We start from the raw sequence: 17,920 nt of genomic DNA on the forward strand, positions 1-17,920 counted from the left end.
CCACTACTCAGCTAGCCGGGCAGACTGGGAGGGCAAGCATCCCGGCTGGGCACCAGGCGGTGGCCGCTCTGAACCCTTTACGGGTCAAGGTCCATTATCGAACTTCGCTCGGCGATTTCGCACTCTATCATCGTGTCTGGTTGTTGGTTTCGCACTCGATCGCCTCGCATCGCTTTAACGTCGTGATCGGCCTATCGTTTTCACACTATACCGCCTCGCCATCTGGTGTCGACCGACTTCTTGTTCTCCTGCCGACCTTTGCCGGTTGGGCACTTGGTCGTGTCTTCTCGTTTGTTTGCGGGTAGAAGCATGTTAACGTGCTACACTTTTTATGCTAGTTCACATGTGTGAACAAGCATTCCTAGTTAGCATAAGTTTAGGCATGTAAGTCACTATATTAGTAATCATATTTAAAACTTCTGGCTGATACAAAAAGCTCAAATGAGCACTTCAAAAAAAAAAAGAATAATCAATGAAAGTTGTGGTATATTGAATTACGAGCTAGTCTTTGAAGCTAGTTAGCACGGGCGTTACAGCGGAGTGGTGGGGTGATGAAGTGCAAAGGCCGGAGCACCATGGAGCCCGCAAGCAAGGCGGCACATTCGCGTTCTTCTATACACAAAAAACGCAGAGTCCCTTCTGCTTCTCCATCTCCTTGCAAAAGCGCAAAGCGATCTCAAGGTTCCCCAATGTCCCTCTCGGGTACTCTCTCTCTCTCTCTCTCTCTCTCTCTCTCTCTCTCTCTCTCGTGCGGGTTCTGTGTGTTTTCTCTTCTACTTTCGCCTTCAGTACCACAAGAAGCTCCATGCAATACAGTTGAGCACATTTCCATGCAATATAGTTGAGCACATTTTCCTTTACAGTTGAGCACATTTTCCTTTGATGTGTGCAGGCCGATGGAAAGCTCCGAAGGTCGTGATCCCCATGCAGGAAAAATTATGTACAACTTTGGTAGAGTTCAATGTTGCTTATGGCCTTTCCATGGAGGGTTTAGATCCCAAAATGGTTAGGTGGGAGCAAGTCACTGATGCTGAATGGTTCAGTGTGTTCAAACAAACAAAGGATCCCAACCAGTACCGCATCAAATGCAGCACCATCCACATCGAAATGTATGAGTCGATGATGAAACTGCACTACAATGTATATCAGAAGGCCCCAACCAACATGGAAATTTTCTCTGCAATTGCAAAGGGTTTCGTGAAAGAATTCAGTCTTGCCGCCGTGATTGTAAGCGGGACAGCCATTAGGTTCAATTGGGCCGAGTTTGCAGTGCAGTACTTGCAGGATATTCGAGAGAAGGGCTATTATGAGGGCCATGTTAACAAGTGGAGACTACGCAATCTTCAGCTTCCAGCTTCAAAAATTGAGGATGAGTCTGCTGACATCTGCGAGGAAAACATGGCATTGGCAGGAAAGAGTACTGCCAAATCTACCAAGGCCACACTTCAGCCTCATCAAGATAGTCGATAGGAGATGGAAGCTTCTTCATTTTGTGGGTTGGAGGAATGGCAGTGCATGAAGGTAGCTGTCCTTCAAATGAAAACACAGCTACATTATGAGAAACAGAATCTAAACAATGTGCAAGAGGGCCTGGAACTTGCTAGGGCTTTGAATGTAAAAAATGCGAAGGTCACTCCTATTGTCACGGCCATAAGACAGAGGTTGCAAGCAGCTGAGATAGAGTTACAGGCTCTATTGCAAAGCAATGATGTGGATACCCGGCGAAAGATGGAGCTTGAAGTCAGAATAGAGACAACCAAAGACACCATAGAGGCTATGGGGTTTCCTCTTCGTGAAGATGACCCCATAGATGACATAGACATAACCTGTAAACTGGTAAGTGTCCGTAAGTTTCATCTCTGCACTTTATGTTTGGTACATGTGCTCAGGTAACTCATGTACTTACTATGCTCTTTTTGTCTTGGTTTTGTAGGTTGAGGTGGAAATTGCAAAATCCAAGGTGTAGAACTCTGAAAGCCAACTTGAACTTCTGATGCACATGCAATCCAAGCTGCAGGGCTCGTTTCTCCAAACTGCCCTAACTAATCTAGCCCTTGCTAGTTTTATGAAGGATAGAGAGGTGCAAGACAGCATCGGAACAAACCTGTGTACTGGCTGTGGTCTGCCCCTTGAGGTCCAACCATTCCTTGCAATGGTCAAGCTCCTTTGTGAGCATAATTATCACCTTCTGTGCTTTGTTGCTACATGCTCCCTTGGGACCGTATGTAGGGCTCCCTTCTGCAAAAAAAGCATATCTACCGCATGGTTGTGCAACCTTGCAACACAACGACATCCAACCACACCAGAGATTGGTAAGAAATCATACTTGAATGTATGCTTGCTAGCTAGCATACAGGACATACAGTCTGCAAGCTTGATCATATTGGGAATAAAAGGTGTGCTAGTTAGCATAATGAATATGCTAATTAGCATGCCAGGTATGCTAGTTATCATACTAGATATGCTAGTTAGCATATACAGTATGATAGTTAGCATATTGCATATGCTAATTAACATATCCAGTATACTAGTTAGCATACTAGATATGCTAGTAGGATGCTAACTAGCATATACCGTATATGCTAGTTAGCATACCCTGCATGCTAACTAGCATCCTCGTTAGCATACTCTGTATGCTAACTAGCATCCTAGTAAGCATACCCTGTATACTAACTAGCATAGCATATATGCTAGTTAGCATACCCAATACGCTAACAAGCATACCGGATATGCTAATTAGCATATCAAGTAGGCCTACTAGCATATCCAGTATGCTAACTAGCATACGAGATATGTTAACTAGCATGCTAACTAGCATACCGGATATGCTAAAAAGCGCATCCAGAATGCTAATAAACACAAGGATATGCTAGTTAGGATACTGGATACGCTAACGCTACATACAAGATACGCTAATTAGCGTAACCAGTATGCTAACTAGCACACTGGATATGCTAGTTGGATGAGTGGATGCTAATTAGCATATCCAATATGCTAGTAAGCATATTGGGTATGCTTATTAGCATACCGGAGTTAGCATATTGAATGCTAATTAGCACATCCAGTATTCTAGTTAGCATATTGGATTGCTATCTGAAATGCTAATTAGCATAAAGGATATGCTAATTAGCATATCCTGTATGCTAACTAGCATACTGGTTATGCTAATTAGCATACTGAATATGCTAGTTAGCATACCTGATATACTATTAAGCATGTTGGATATGCTAATTACCAATTTTTATATGCTAGTAAGCATTTTGGAGCATATTGGATTAGCTTAGAGGTTATAAGGTCTACTAGTTAGCATACTAGGTATGCTAGTTAGCATATTGGATATGCTTATTAGCATACCGGATATGCTAGCTGGAATGATAGTTAGCATATAGGATATACTAATTAGCATATCCAGTATGCTAGTTAGTATACTGGATATGCTAATTAGCATATCTTGTATGCTAACTAGCATACTGGATATGCTAATTAGCATACTTGATATGCTATTAAGCATGTTGGATATGCTAATTAGCATATACTGTGCTCTAGTAAGCACATAGAAGCTTTTGGGTACACTTGAATTGCTTAGAGATTATAAGGTTTACTAGTTAGCATACCTGGTATGCTTGTTAGCATACTTGATATTCTAGTTAGCATATATGATTATGCTAGCTAGCATACACGGGAATGCTAATTAGCATACTGGCCTAGCTGCACACATAGTTAGCATATGAAACATACTATGTAGCATACATGACATGCTTATAAAGGGTGTAATCAAATATTTTTTTGTTGCAGGCCTCTCAAAGCCCCTACATGATGTGGGCAGTGTGCATGACACCAAAGGTAAGGGAAAGGTTGCAAATTGAGAACCCTTCGACTGAGAAGGGTGGTGAGCTAGATACAATGAATGAAGGAGTAGATGCGGGATCCCAGCAAATGCAAAGTGCAAGCATGAAAACAACAGAGGAAGGCAGTGACGTGAGCAGTAAATCAGAAGAAGATGATTTTTTTGTCATGGTTCCTCATGCGCGTGCCATGCCTGCTGCAACTGACACAGTAAAAACTTGGCTAGTGCCAGTGCATCAGGGGAAACATTGAAGACTAACAGCATAGAGGACCCGCAGGAAGTTGGTGATAACAGCCCTCTCGAGGGTTTTTTGCGAAAGGCTAAGGCAAAGAGAAAAGTGGGCCCGGAAGAGGTACCTGAAGAAACTGCAAGCAACGGCTATGGTTCCCCAAAGAAGATGGAGGACAAAGCTGAAAGCACCAAAGGTGAAAAGAAAGCCACCCGCTCAAGAGCTTGCAAAAAACTGTGTTAAGACCTTTCCTTTTTTGCCCAGATTCTGTACTGTAAGCAGGCAACTGTCACTGTTCAGTTGTTTAGCCTTTACTTAGTGTTCCCATACCTATGCCCTTCACTCTTATGGCTATGCCATTTTGAAAACCTAATGCCTCTTGTGGCTGTCATGTAATTTTTTTTATTTTCCCGGTGAAAATGTCTGTGTAATATAATGTTGAGCAGCAGTCCATTATAATTTTCTGCCAATCTATGAACTTCTTCACTTCGTATCGCTGTTTCTTTGCAGAGGAAGAGAAACTGGCATTAATTGCCTTGCCTGATGTAAATGCGGCCATGCAATGGCAGAAATTACAGAAATGGCGAGTCTGCAAAGCCAGGCAGATAAGGAGACAAAAATTGAAGATTAAAAAGCGGCTCGAACGATATTCACAGTGTGCCCGTAGAATTTTTGAGCGCCTAAATTATGTTCACCCATCAGGGGAGGTTATATATGCTGAATGGTATCCTCTTCCAGATCCAATATGGGTGCCTAAGCGACTGTGTGATGAAAAAAGGGCTCTTTTACTAGATCTCAACGGTCTTTTGCTGAGGGTGGTAGAGACTCGCTTTGGCGAAAAGCCCCCTGCATATGCAGATGAAATGTTAAAATACAATGTAGAGGATAAGCAGGTGTTCTGTCACAAGGACAGCCACATGTTTTTGGACTGGTGTCTTCAGTTCTTCAGTGTGTATATTTGGAGTACAAGCATGCATCGTAAAGTCATGAATATTTGCAGGGCTGTTTCTAAATTGCAGGTGCCAAGGATTGTCGGTTTTTTTGTGCAAGAGCACTGCAGTCCGCAACCCTGGCAGATCTTGAATAAACCTGTGTTTATGAAAGATTTAGCCTTGTTTTGGAAATACAATCCGGCGTACAACGCCCAAAACACGCTTCTGATTGATGATAGCCTCTACAAAGTGTTTCAGAACCCAGCACAAGCTTGGCTCGTTACTCCGAAGCTAGAGGACCAGAGTGTTGAGGAGAGACAACAGTTTCTTATAGAAACTTTGAAAGACTGGCTTTTTCTTTGGCTGCAGTCGAATGATCGGGCAGCGTATGTGGCTAACAATTTCTTTGATACAGGCTCTGATAACTTCTCTGATGCAGTCATCAAAGAGTTGCTAGAGGTTGAGAGACAAGCAGAACTTCGTCGCAACCAAAAGGAAGATGACCTAGAAGCAGAGAGAGGAGAGAAAGCTAGGCTAGAGAGGGAAAGAAAAGAAAAGGAACAGCAGAGAGGCGACCTAGAAGCAGAGAGAAAGGAAAAAGCAGAGGAAAAGGAGAAAGCAGAGAAAAAGGAGGGAGCAAAAAAGCCCGGTCACTACAAACGCCCTCTGAGGAGGCCTAAAGATTTTTGGCGGGTGTGACTCATTGTAAAATTAAACCCTATGTAATGCTATTTGATGCTGGAAGTTAATGATGAGATAATCTTTTCAACAGTTGCCTCCTACTATTCCATTTTTATGTGTTACAGAATTATGTATTGGATTTTTCGTTAGGTAGCACACACTATAAAGTAGCAAGTATACAGTTAGCATATACTGTGGTAGTTAGCATACACTATATGCTAGTTAGCTTAATCATGTATGCTAGTTAGCACACTATATAGCAGCTAGTTAGTATACAGTTAGCATATACTGTGCTTGTTAGCATACACTATATGCTAGTTAGCATATACTGTATATGCTAGTCAGCATATACTGTTTGCTAGTTAGCATACAGTATATGCTAACTAGCATATACTGTATGCTAGTTAGTATACGCTTTATGCTAGTTAGCACACACTATGTAGAAGCTTGTTAGTAAACAATTATTATATACTGTGGTAGTTAGCATACAATATATGCTAGTTAGCATATACTGTATGCTAGTAAGCACACGCTATATAGTAGCTAGTGAGTATACAGTTAGCATATACTGTGCTAGTTAGCATACCCTATATGCTAGTTAGCATACACTATATGCTAGTTGGCATATACTGTATGCTAGTTAGCATACGCTATATGCTAGTAAGCACACAACATAAATTAGGTAGTTAGTATACAGTTAACATGTACTATGCGAGATATGCTAGTTAGCCTATACTATATACTAGTTAGCATACTATATATGCTAGTTAGCATACACTGTATGCTAGTTAGCATACGCTTTATGCTAGCTAGCACACACTTTGTAGAAGCTTGTTAGTCAGCATATACTGTATATGCTAGTCAGCATATACTGTTTGCTAGTTAGCATATAGTATATGCTAACTAGCATATACTGTATGCTAGTTAGCATACGCTTTATGCTAGTTAGCACACACTATGTAGAAGCTTGTTAGTAAACAATTATCATATACTGCGGTAGTTAGCATACACTATATGCTAGTTAGCATATACTGTATGCTAGTAAGCACACACTATATAGTAGCTAGTGTGCATACAGTTAGCATATAATGTGCTAGTTAGCATACACTATATGCTAGTTGGCATATACTGTATGCTACTTAGCATACGCTATATGTTAGTAAGCACACAATATAAATTAGGTAGTTAGTATCATATACTGTGTAAGTTAGCATACAGTATATGCTAGTTAGTCTATACTATATACTAGTTAGCATACTTTATATGCTAGTTAGGATACACTGTATGCTAGTTAGCATATGCTTTATGCTAGCCAGCACACACTTTGTAGAAGCTTGTTAGTACACAATTAGCATATACTGTGGTAGTAGTAAGCATACACAAGATACAAAATAGAATAAAAGACCATGACGCTCATGTCAAAAATCGAATGGCATGCTGTTATAGATTGCTTCATAATCTTCGGGGGTGATTGTGTACATTTGCCTTCTCTTTTGCATGTGTTTCATGGGTATCTTGATACAACGTACAAGATTTGAAAGTATGTGAACAACAGGTTGATTGTAGTCTAGTTTGAAGGTGTATGCATCCACTTGCTTGTAATACAGTCCTTGCACGACATAAGAGCCTTTGTCAATTACATTGTTCCACTCATCAATGTAACCCTGTTTTGCCTTTTCTTTTACTGCAATGCACTTTACCAAGTAAAAGTCTACATTCTCATCATTGGTTGTAGCATCCGGATTCACTGCAAAAGTGTCACCAACACACAAAGCACTACTTAATGCATCATGGTGGCCTTCATACACGAATTTTTCATATCCAATGATCTATCCTTCAAGGGCATCATTAGTCGGAGTGTCTTCTTCATCCTCAACTTCATCAGACAATGGCATCAGAATGTGATAATCCCAAGGCTGCACATGAGATTTGTTAGTGCAGCGATTCCAACTATGGTTCATGCATGCATCACAAAAGCATGCCAATGGTCTTGTGGCAATGGCAGTTGCATCCTGTCGGTTGTGACCGCGAAAAGCATGCAAGGTGCATGTTTCTAGCTTTTTCACACCACATTTCTTACATTCGCCCATCAAACACTCACTATTGTGGTAACCAGCATCTATCTGCTTCGGGCAGAGAACTGACTCCCATAGATGTGTGACACCTTTGAAAGTTTGACATAAAGCCATGCAACCCCTGCTAGTTTCATCACCTCTGACGCAAACGCTGCATGTACATCTGCATTGGGCTCCATGCAGCCCGAATGACTGAGACCGCATATGGTTAAGTGTGTCCTTTAAAAAGGACATCTGCACATGATATTTGCAGTAGCATGTGTATCTATCTTTCAGCCGCCGTATAAAAAATGGCTTCATCATCTCAAACATTCTCATACCTATTTTGCAATCTGGATGCTTTTCTTTGAATCTATAGAAGAGCTCAACTTGCAATTATGAGAGTTAGAAGGCAGTTATTATGCTAGTTATGCTAATTAGTATACAGGCCATGCACGGAAGCATACTGTATGTAACCAGCACTTATAGTATGCTAACTAGCACTTACAGTATGCTTCCATGCATGTGCAGTATGTTAACTAGCACTCACAGTATGCTAACTAGCACTTGCAGAATGCTAACTAGCACTGACAGTATGCTAACTAACACATTCAATAGGCTAATTGGTACATTCAGTATGCTAAGTAGCACATTCAGTTAGCTAATTGGTACATTCAGTGTGCTAACTAGCATAAACAGTGCTAACTAGCATAAACAGTGCTAAACTAGCACAAACAGTATGCTAACAAGCACATTCATTATGCTAACTAGTACATTCAGTGTGCTAACTAGCATAAACAGTGCTAACTAGCACAAACAATATGCTAACAAGCACATTCATTATGCTAACTAGCACATTCAGTATGCTAAGTAGCACTTACAGTATGCTAACCAGCACTTAAAGTATGCTAATTAGCACTCACAGTATGCTAATAAGCACATACAGAGTGCTAACTATCACTAATCATATGCTAACTAATGCTAAGATGCACCTACATTATGCTAACTAGCATCTTGAGTATGCTAACTAGCACTTAGAATATGCTAACTAGCACTTAGAGTATGTTAACTAGCACTTACAGTATGCTAATCAGCACCTACCATATGCAAACTAGCACTCACAGCATGCTTACTAGCATTTACATGCTAACTAGCATGTAGAGTGTGCTAATCAGCACATAGAGTATGCTAACTAGCATACACAGTCTGCTAACTAGCATTTACAGTGTGCCTCCAGGTATGGCTTGTATACTAACTAGCATGTAGAGTGTGCTAATTAGCACATAGAGTATGCTAACTAGCATACACAGTCTGCTAACTAGCATTTACAGTGTGCCTCCAGGTATGGCTTGTATACTGATTAGCATTACTAATATGATAAATAACACACTCTGTAAGGTGATCAACATATTGAAGATTTGAACTAGCATATACAATATAGCATGTTCTAGCGTGTAGAGTGTGCTAATTAGCACATAGAGTATGCTAACTAGCATACACAGTTTGCTAACTAGCATTTACAGTGTGCCTCCAGGTATGGCTTGTATACTAATTAGCATTACTAATATGATAAATAACACACTCTGTAAGGTGATCAACATATTGAAGATTTGAACTAGCATATATAATATAGCATGTTCTAGCTAGAATAAACCATAAACAACCACAGTGTAAATAACAACCAGTATGCTAACTGTAAAGTTTCACATGCTTTTTAGTGTACTCGAATAATGGTGCTTTGGTTAGATCAATTACCTGAGGTTCATCAAGGAGGTGTACAGGGTGCTTTATGTAATTTTTTCTCCCCATCCTCTTTCGACAAACATCTTTTTTGTTAGGGGATACACGTGTCTCATCCCTCCAAAATGTGTAAATCAGCTCTTTCATTTCATCTGTGATTGTGCTACGACGGGCATGTTTTTGACATGCAGCCAATGAAAACATTCCACCGTCAACATTCGATGTCACCCGCAATTTAGCCTTATACAAGGATCGACGTGGAACTTTAAGGAGTCTCGAGACTTTTGACATTTGCATGTTCTCCTTTGAATTCAACATCATGGACAATGCTGTATGCTTCAAATACAACTCCTCATTACAGCTTGGCTGCTTTACAAGCGCCAAGGTGTTACGAACATTGCACATGATTGCACTTTGAATAGTAGACTCCTCTGGACACACTGCTTGCACGACAGGATGATGAGATACTAGATTCCAAATTTCTTGCTTGTCTTCTGTAGTACTAATTCCTTCAGTCCTTCTCTTGAACAGTGCCACAATCTCAGACGAGATTTTCTTCTTCTTTTCCTCCTCAAAGGCAAGCTCTCGAACCTGAACCTGCTTAAGTTTTTTCTTCTCTCGTTGTTTCCTCTTTCTTTGTCTCTCATAATCCCTAATGGCAGTACAAGTTGGGTCCTCCAAGTTCGGATTCATTGTCTGTAAAGGATCCCTTCTGCTACCTTCATCTGCTGCCCTTGAACGCGCAAGTAAACCTACCAGATCAGATTGCAAGGTATGGTTCGCCATAACTCTATGAGATGGGGAGGAAGTGGGCTATACGGAGAGAATGCGAGGCAAAGGGAGAGGGTGAGACTGTTTGAGCAGCATCACAAAGAGAGAGAGAGAGAGAGAGAGAGAGAGAGAGAGAGAGAGAGAGAGAGAGAGAGAGAGAGAGAGAGAGAGAGAGAGAGAGAGAGAGAGAGAGAGAGAGAGAGAGAGAGAGAGCTTGGCTTACACAGATCGTGGAGAACCTCGAGACAGAAAGATAGATAGATAGATAGAGAGAGAGAGAGAGAGAGAGAGAGAGAGAGAGAGAGAGAGAGAGAGAGAGAGAGAGAGCGCTCATCCACTACACCATGACTTCAGTAACTGAAAAGATGCTACATTTGAATTTGGCTCCGAGTAAATTTAACATTAATTATGGAAAGTTTATTTCTTCAAAATGGACATATTCTTGGCTCTCGAATGTATGCTAACAAGCACTACTAACTAGCATTATCTGGGACAGCATTTTTTGTGCACGTTAACATGCTTCTACCCTTGCACCTGTTGCACCTTCTTCTCGCTTGATGGCCAGATCCGCGCCGTATCTTGGCAGCTTTCCTTCTGTTCACTCATCCGGCGTGCCTCTCCCTTTCTTGTCCTTCTCACCTCTATTGTGCTCAGCCAAGCTCTCTCTGTTGTGCAGTCCTCAAACCTGCATTTGTAGCTTCTTCACAAGTTCACTCATCATGGATTTGCCTAGATTAGATCAGTAACTTCACCTTCTAGAAAATCTTTTGGAGAAAATTTTCCAACATGGCAAACCAAAGTGGGGCTATCCACGTGGGAGATGGTTTGGAGAACAAAGTCAAAGGAATAGATGAGAAGCCCAAGGGAGCTGCCAGCTCTCCAAAAGTCAAAGCATGGGTGGACCGCAATGACAAAGCACTTGCCCATATTGGCCTAACAAGTTGGAAAATCTATTTGGCAATAAAATTAATAACTCCAAAGTGTTCTTAAAACAAAAATGCTATACATTAGAAATGAAGGAGCATCACTCACTTCAAGAACACTTGAGCACTATTGGTTCTTTATTACGACAACTTGGTGCCCTCACTGCTGCCAACATTGATGAAGATGACAAAAAGTCTGTCCTCTTCTCTAGTCTCGAGGACATAGACAAGTTCAAGGAAGTGCTCTCTAAACTAAGAGTGTCTAGAGAGATGACTTATGACAGCATGACCGTCTTTCTTAAGAAGTCGGTGAGAGATTATTCGTAGTGAATCGAATGTTTCATGGACCTCCTTCGGGGAAGAGGGTGCAAGTCCCATAGCCCGATCTCTTGGAACGAGAAGCTTGATGAGGCTTTTTGAGCTCTCAAGCTTAGGGTGAAGGATACACTTGTATTGGTCTTGTCGGATCCTCGTAGACAATTTGTGGACGAGATGGCTGCTAGTGATTTCGTGATAGGTGCAACATTGTTACAAGATGGTGGACCTATGGCATTTGAAAGCAAAAAGCTTGATGATACCCAGGTCAGATGGCACACTCACTTGAGTTTAGGGGGAGGAAGGCATGGTGGGTTGAGTTGATGCAAGGCTTTGATATGGAACGAAAGTATCGGTGGCAAGGTAGCTTGAATAGAGTGGTGAATGCATTGAGTAGAATTGGGGAGGTAAACACTCAGAGATTCACCAAGATTAGGGATGATCTTTATGACTCTCTGACAGGGCTATGTCAGATCGAGTCATTTTGGTTAGCATTGGCAAGTCTAGGCATGGAGCTCCATAGAATTAGACCGAGACTTGGGAGTCATGCTGTAAAGCCCCAACTAGATAAACCCTACGATTACATAAACATGGAAACTAAAGGACATAGCATCAAGCTCATCGCCCAACCATAGAGCCATTCAGGCTCACCCCCGAGCAAGGGGGACAGTAGCATCCGAGACATGGCTCCACGTGCAAAGTCCCTGGCGTCCCATACCACCAGTACACACCCATCGGATGTAAGCACGGAGTAGTCTCAAGGCCTCGAGTCTAGGTCTGAGGAGCTCTCTCCCAAAACTGGCCCATAAAGTGACTTATATAGGCCTCCTATAAACCAAGAGCCAAATATAGCACATGTTTAATAAAAGCTACTAATCCCCCCGCTTAAGATGCCTAACCTTGGGCTACTAATCCCCCCACTTAAGATGCCTAACCCAACTCGAGAATCTTAACCCTAGTTAGCCCTGGGACGTAACATTCTTCCCCCCTTATGAACCATTGATGTCCTCAACAATGAATTCGGGGAATCGACTCTTCAAACTACGCACTGACTCCCACATAGCCTCAACCTCAGACCGTCCCTTCCAATTGATCAAGTACTTTCAATAAATGATATACCGAGACCGTTTTGTATGTTGATCTAGAACCAACTCGGGCTTTAGGGGAATATAACTAGTCATGTCCTCAAGGTTAGGGATCTCCTCCATTGGGACAATCTCATCACCTTTACCTAGATGTTCCTTTAAAGGACTGATATGAAAAACAATGTGAATCTTGATTTCAGAAGGAAGCGCTAACCGATAGGCTACCTCACTAATCTTCTTTGTGACACCTGGTAAGGACCACAACATCGAGAAGACAGCTTGTAAACCTTACAAGTTCTCATCGTTTTTTAGAGTCCTTTGGGACTTTAAGATACACCCATATGCCCATTTGTAAGTCTCTTCTAGGGGTTCATCGTTGGTTGGCATAAAACTGAGTGCGATCTTGAGCACTCTTTACGCTTTCCCTGGCAATTTTCAGCATATCTTGCAAGAAGTCCACTGCTGATTGTAATTTGACTCCCCTTAACCCAAGGTGACTTTGGTTGGTAACCATACATAAGCATGAATGGGCTATAACTACTAGCCGCATGCTTACTGCTATTATAAGCAAACTCAATCTGTGGGAGGTACCGTTCCCACTCAGACTCTCTTGGAGACACGCCCTCAACATATCCTCCATAGTCTGATTAGTCCTCTCTGTTTGACCATCCGACTCAGGATGATCCAAAGATGACATACTTAAGCGTATTTTCAATTTGGAAAATACGGATTGCCAGAATTGTGCAATGAATTTGGGATCCTATCATTGACAATCTCCTCAGGTAGTCCATAAAGCTTGTACAATTGCTCCACAAAGAGCTGAGCCAACTCGTGACTCTTAACCGTTGACTTAGTAGGGCAAAATCTTCCCATTTTCATCAATCAGTCTACAACAACCCAGATTGAGTCATGGCCCCTATTAGTCTGGGGTAATCCAACTACAAAATCCATCAAGATAGTTTGCCATTTGTTCTCAGGAATTTGCAAAGGATGTAACAACCCACTAGCTCTAAGCCTTTCAGCTTTGTTAAGCTGGCACTGGGAACACTTCCGCACATAATCCTCCAACAAAGGACTTCATGCGCGGCCAGTAAAAATGCCGACCAACCAAGGCTAAGGTTCTATGTATGCCCGGGTGTCCTACACTAGGTGCATCATGGCACTCATGCAATATCAAAGTTTGGATGTCCAGATCACTAGGCACACAAACCTTGCCATCCTTAAATAGTAATCCACCTCTAATGGAATACTTTTCCAATATCTTTCTCTTAGCAGCACTCACCAGAGTGTCTGGAACACTCGGATCTCGTAGGCTTTGCATTTGGCCAAGACTAATTGCTAGATTCGACCAAAATGGGAATCTTGTCGACAACGCCCTTTGAGATGGATAAAAGCCAATCATTATCTGAGCAAAAGAGATAGCATTAACCTCGGGGATCCTACAAAGGGCATCAGCAACCCGATTGGTTGTTCCCGTACGATAATGGATCTCAAAGTCAAACTCCTGCATGAGGTCAACCCATCCGGCCTTCCGACCCCTCAGGTTGGGTTGGTCACAACAAATACGCTTCAACAAATGGTGATCTGTCCAGACTACAAATCAAGACCCATACAAATAGCGTCTCCAGATTTTCATCGCATGGACAACTGCCAGAAGCTCCTTTTCCTAGGTAGGGTACCTCATTTGTGCATCTAAAAGCTTTTTACTTTCAAATGCTATGGGCCTCCATCCTGGAATAGGACAACACCTATTGCATAATCCTTGACATTTGTTTTCAACCACAAAAGGTTTACTGGGATCCACAGTCAGCAACATAGGCGCAGAGGTAACAAGCTCCTTTAGTGTTCTAAAACATTGGTCTAACCTGTCACTCCAAACCACCAGAGAACTTATCTTGCCTTTCTTGCTTCTCACCCCCCTTTAAGAGTTCAGTAAAGGGGGGGGGGGGGGGGAAATCTTGGCATAAGCCTCGATGAACTTCGTGAAAAAGCCATGAATCCCAAAAAAGACTTCACTTGCCTAATTGTTCTTGGAATAGGCCATTCAAGGACCTTCCGAACCTTTTCTGGATCAATCTTCACACCGTCAACGATAATGACGTGACCCAGATACAAGAGTTCCTGCTTAAAGAAGTCACATTTTGACTCCTTTGCATAAAACTTCTCTCGTTTGGGAATTTCTAAAACGACTTTAAGATGATGTATGTGTTCTTTTATTGACCTACTGTAAATCAGGATGTCATCCAAGAAGACAACAATACACTTCCCCAGATATGGACGAAATAAATCGTTCATAATTTGCAGGAAAGTAGCAGGAGCATTAGTCAACCCAAAAGGTAAGACCAAAGACTCAGTGTGGCCATAGCGTGTCCGAAATGCAGCCTTAGGCACGTTCTCAGGTTTAATCCTTATTTGATGATAGCTTGACCGTTGATCAATCTTGGTGAAATACTTAGCACCCTGAAGATGATCCACCAAGACATCCATCCTCGGTAAAGGATACTTGTTCTTGACACAGTGAGCTTGTTCAAGCCTTTGTAATCCACACAGAAGCGCATACTACCATCTTTCTTCCATGATAGAAGAACGGGAGTGCCCCATGGAGACTTACTAGATTGAACAAAACCCTTATTGAGATACTCTTGCAGTTGCTGAGCAATCTCGTCCTCTTCCCGCTGGCTAAACCGATAAGGTTGCCAGGAGACAGGATGGCTACTAGGCAATAGCTCAATTTCATGGTCAACACCACATTCAGGTGGTGGACCATCTGGTAACTCGTAAGAAATACATCACTGAACTCTTTTAAAATATTGTCCAAAATTTGATGTTCTTTAGTACAACTATTGCTTGAAATAGAATTACACTCCAAAGAAGATGATCTTAACAAAATTTTAGAATTGAAAAGATCATTGAAACAACAAAAAGAGACAGAATTTGGATCAAATAGAGATTCATATATATCCTCGGCCAATGCCTGAGTCGAGTTTACATCAAAAAATCCATGGGGGACATCACCCCGGATTACAAAGAGTTCACCATCATGAACAAATGAGAGCTTATGAGTCCGATAATCTAATATTATCGTCTCGCTCTTGTCAAAAAACCAGGACATCCCCAAAATCATATCCACCTGTCAAGGTTCATGATATGGAAGTCCAAAGCCTCTCGGTAGTTGTGAATCTGGACCTCCAGCCTAGGCATCGTTTGATCCCACACTTCCATGTCTGTACCCTGAGCAAGGTTGACCGTGTCTGTACCAAACGTGAAGAAATAAATTTGTGAGTAGAACCGTTGTCAAATAGAATCTATACCCTTTGGCTGCCTACAAATCCCTCAACTCAGAGGAGATCATGCGGACTCACTTATCTGACATCCACAGTAAAGCCAAATGATGAATTTCAACAAAAGAGATCAAAGAGTTACCTTGTAGTTCCGTAATATGTACCCCTTGAAGACTTCTTCTTCGTACAATCCCGACAGTGATGATAGGGCTGATTGCATTCGAAGCACAAGTTCTCTTTCTTCGTCTTCGCTACCCGTTCTTTGGTTTGTAGAGCGGATCTTCTCTTGCCTCTCGAGTGCTTTTTGGGATTGTGCTCTGACAACTGACCATCTTGGGATTGCGCTCTGCGAGAAGAAAGAGTGTGAGGAGCTTTACTTAGATAGCCGGCTTGCGAAGTGGACCGCCTTTTTTGATCAGTATACAGATACACTGATGCTCAGCGTATTAGTCAGATTCAAATTATGCTTCAGCATAAGGCGTTTGCCCGGTGGAAGGACCTTCATGAAAAGCCAACAACATGAGCTGATTTTCAGCAGCAGGTGTTTAAGCAATAGTTTTTGTTTCAATCAAAAAATTTGAAAACTTTCATAAGTTGTTCAAATTGGAGATGAGACAACTATTCGCAAGAATTCAAAGACATGGTGAACCATTGTAAGGCCCTTTAGGAGTTTTTTTTTTGGCAAAAAGCACCATGTGTGCTTTTTTACACACCTACTAGCCATATATAGAGTACTCGGCCCTTACTGATATGCACCCATATTCTGGCCATCCAGCAGCCTAGTTATGGGGCATCCCCATTCACACTTGGGCATGCCCACACATGGGTACCACGACCACACATGGGCAGTCACAGAGGATAGCCTGAATCAGCTCACAGCAGTGCTTTTCCCCTCTCTGTGTGCTTTGCCATACAGCCTTCTCTGCATGTCGAAAGTTAAAACCTCCACGCATGCTCATCCCTTCACACCTCTCTTTCCTATTGTATTATGGCGACCAATAGGGCTGTTCACAGCAGCTCTAGATCAACCTCAAATCTACAGATACCACTCATAGTTAGGGTGACCAGTCCGCACAAAAACCCTAATAGTTCAACGGATGAAACCTTGAGACGCAAAAGCACGGGTACAGACATAAGGTTTTAGGGTGAACAATTCCCCCATACAAAACTCGAGAAAGGATCAAAAAGCATGATGCTTTTCCCTTTGCTTTTTCACATGGATATGGAGTTCTTTGCAAAACTCCCACACATCCAATCACACCGATCTTCTCTCTCAAGCCCGGTTACTTCCCCGCCTTCCATCCAAGTGTTCCGTACCACCCAGACCTTGGAAAGACAAAAAGAAACCTAACGACTTAAGCTCCAGAAGATCCAGGCGATGGATTTTCTCCTCCCCTCCTTTCGGATATTTCCAAGCTTAATCCAAGTAGGTCTAGCTCTGATACCAATGTGAAGCCCCAACTAGATAAACCCTGCGATTACATAAACATGGAAAACTAAAGGACATCATCAAGCTCACCGCCCAACCATAGAGCCATTCAGGCTCACCCCCGAGCAAGGGGGACAGTAGCATCCGAGACATGGCTCCACGTGCAAAGTCCTTGGCATCCCATACCACCAATACATACCTATCGGATGTAAGCACGGAGTAGTCTCAAGGCCTCGAGTCCAGGTCTGAGGAGCTCTCTCCCAAAACTGACCCATAAAATGACTTATATAGGCCTCCTATAAATCAGGAGCCAAATATAGCACATGTCTCATAAAAGCTACTAATCCCCCCACTTAAGATGCCTAACCCTAGGCTATGGTTAACCCAACCTGAGGCTCTTAACCGTGGTTAGCCCTGGGACATAACACATGCCATCCGTGAGTGTGGCAGGTGCTTAGTTCCTTATCCGAAATGGATTGTTGTTCCGAAATGAGAAGGTTTGTGCTGGATAATGTTGAGATTAGGAGAAGGATCTTGAATGAATGTCATGACGCTCCTACAACGGGGGTACAATGAACCTATGATTTAGTAAAACGTATGTTTTACTGACCTAGGATGAAGGCGTATGTTTAG

The 17,920-nt window shown here is 42.2% G+C and overlaps 2 pseudogenes; one reads left to right on the forward strand and one right to left on the reverse strand.

Moving 5' to 3' along the window:
• The first annotated feature begins 3,818 nt into the window (after positions 1–3,818).
• Positions 3,819–4,534, forward strand: LOC147640556 (uncharacterized; annotated as a pseudogene).
• A 2,573-nt stretch (positions 4,535–7,107) lies between these two features.
• Positions 7,108–7,650, reverse strand: LOC147640557 (uncharacterized; annotated as a pseudogene).
• Between the last annotated feature and the right edge of the window lie 10,270 nt (positions 7,651–17,920).

The sequence above is a fragment of the Cibotium barometz genome, chromosome 2 (genome assembly GCF_041138505.1).
Source record: "Cibotium barometz isolate CiBa-2024 chromosome 2, ASM4113850v1, whole genome shotgun sequence".
Lineage (NCBI taxonomy): Eukaryota > Viridiplantae > Streptophyta > Polypodiopsida > Cyatheales > Cibotiaceae > Cibotium > Cibotium barometz.